Source organism: Haplochromis burtoni, unplaced genomic scaffold (assembly GCF_018398535.1).
Source record: "Haplochromis burtoni strain Fernald_Lab_line unplaced genomic scaffold, NCSU_Asbu1 Contig_15, whole genome shotgun sequence".
Taxonomy (NCBI): domain Eukaryota; kingdom Metazoa; phylum Chordata; class Actinopteri; order Cichliformes; family Cichlidae; genus Haplochromis; species Haplochromis burtoni.
The window spans coordinates 138,167-140,539 of NW_024582376.1; the positions used below are offsets into that span (position 1 = coordinate 138,167).

Below are 2,373 nucleotides of genomic sequence, written 5' to 3' on the forward strand. Positions count from 1 at the left end.
ACGGAGTCTGTGCTCAAGCTTCCTGCTCGACTTGGTGGCACCTCGTCTCCTCCGGGTGCCCCTCCTCCGCCCCTGTGTTTTTCTCAACAGGTCCAGTGCAACAGGTAGGTTATAACCCTTTTCCCCCCAAAGCAGGGGAAGCAGGTAAACTAAAATTGTTTTTACAGTGAAATCCGGTTAAATGAAACACTGCGTTAGTTTTCTATTTAAAAACACCAGGGGCATATTTTTTTAAAATCCTGCGACTTTCTTGTAGAGAATCCTCCCTCGTCAAGACCTGGTTCTCACTGTCTGTGGGGTTTTTTGTTTTGTGTTTTTTGTCTCCCTCTCTCTCTTCTTTTCTTCTCACTTTATCAACCTGGCACTTCTATTGGCTCATCTATTTCCATGGATTTATCTCCTTAATTGGCCCCACCCACTCCCTGTCCTTCTTCCTCTACCTCTGTGTAGTACTGGCTCTGTAGGTAATGCTGGATTATCACATGGCCAGCATGCCAGCACAAGAGTCCTGTGTCTGCACACATGCATGGATTATAACTGGGACATTTAGCAAAACACTGACAGAGCCCATGATCAGTCTTGCACGCCTGTGGGAGATTAACATCTCTGACGATCTTTAGAGAGAATTTTTGAGTGACTCATGAATCCTATTGTTTATTTGTTTAGGGATCATCACAATACCCTGTGAGGTTACCAGTGTTGTCCATAAGTCAGTCTATAAATGTTCTTAATTTTCTTGAAATGTGATTATTGGAAAAAAATCATCTTAGTCATCTGTATACGTCATAATCTAGCTAGCACATTTTATTTGATAATCTAATTGTGTAAATGAAACACAAGTTAATTTCAAGTGATAAAAATATATATCGCACTAGGTTCAACGTGCCTCATCATAAAGACCAGTGAGCTCTCCTGTTAAACAAGGGAAATCACTGAGAGCTCAAAAAGCCACGTAGCAGACTTTGAGATGAGCGCTGTAAATAAAAATGAGATATTTTCATTTTTCGTAAGGTTTTCTGCAACCACTTATCTCTGTTTAAGGTCAAATAAAACTTAAGTAGAACTTATTTTTGCATGCAGTTATTTCTTTTAAAATGTCAGGAGGCAAATTGGTGGATTTAAAAATGATCACAACTGCAACAAAACAAAATCACTGGCAAATATCAATGTGCTGAAGTCTGGAGCCACCCTTCATACCCTTATATTTTGCTTCCAAGGACCCAGACTTTGTGGACATGAAGTGGTCTTGAGAAGTAGTTCTCCAGGCTTGAAGGTCATTTCTTCGGGCTGCTTTTCACAGTTTTTCAGCTCAGCCCTTATACTTGGCCATTTTCAGAGGAATTCAGAGGAATGTTTGTCAACCCACTTAAATGGGCTATAAGTCATTCAAGTGTAAACAAGGTATCTTACCAGGGATGAAACAGACAACTTAGAACCATTGTAAAATTGTAGTTTGAGGCAATTTGCTACTAGCAGCCTATAAATACATCATTTCTCCTCTTTTCTTTTGTTAAATGTATTTAAAAAATTCCCAAAGATAACACAGTTTGACAGGCAATTTACCATGTCAACAAGGTGATTCCAAATTAGATCCATAATAGCTAAAAACTTAATGTCTCATCATGGTGTGCAGTGTGGCCTTAAAATTGAAAAAAAAACCCTGTAAAAAAAAAGTAGCAGACCTTAAAAAATTATCTAAAGAGATTAAACAGTATTTGAAAGTCATATCCTTACGAAATGGGTATAAACCCAGCAAATACCTGACAAATAAATTTGGTCCTTAGTGAAAGAGAGGCTGTCAAGAAGTTATTCTTAAGCAAGAGAAATGGGAAGAAAGGCTGAAGTATGTCACTTGACACAAGAACTGGAATGAAAATATGTGACAACAGGTGTTTTAGAGTGATGAATATGACATTTTTATTTCAAAAGTAAAATAAATTGTTGCTTATCAACATTTTTGTTTCAGTCATCTGTAAAGCATGGTGCAGGGTCTGTTCAGCCAGTGGTGTTGGAGAAAAGTATCATCATATTTTTAATTCAACATGCATTCCTCTCTGGAAAGTGTTAGCTGGGCAGTGGCGTAATCTTTCAGGATAGCAACATATTACCCATGCAACAAAAGCATACCAGGATAGAAAAGCACACAGTAGAACATTAGCAGTCGTGCATGGGCTTTCACCGGTTCCCAAGCTTGAACTTGCCAGAGAATGGAACAACTGACTAAAGAAGAGCTTTGAATGTCCTGGAAAATTATTTCTTGAGACTACTTGAAGACCGCTTGCCTAAGAGAGTTCAAGCTGTTCAAGCGCAATAAAGGCGATCATAACAAATAGCGACTTTCACGCTCATTAAATTTCTACAAAATCAGTATTT

General features: G+C 38.4%; 1 protein-coding gene across 1 annotated transcript in view; it reads right to left on the reverse strand.

Annotated features, from left to right (window-relative positions):
* ppm1na (protein phosphatase, Mg2+/Mn2+ dependent, 1Na (putative)) overlaps positions 1 to 356 on the reverse strand; it is a 5,981-nt gene extending 5,625 nt beyond the window's left edge. Inside the window, exon 1 of the mRNA XM_005915769.3 lies at positions 1 to 356. This exon is cut by the window's left edge and continues 412 nt beyond it. The gene's annotated coding sequence lies outside the window, so the exon portion shown is untranslated.
* Positions 357 to 2,373: the final 2,017 nt, after the last annotated feature.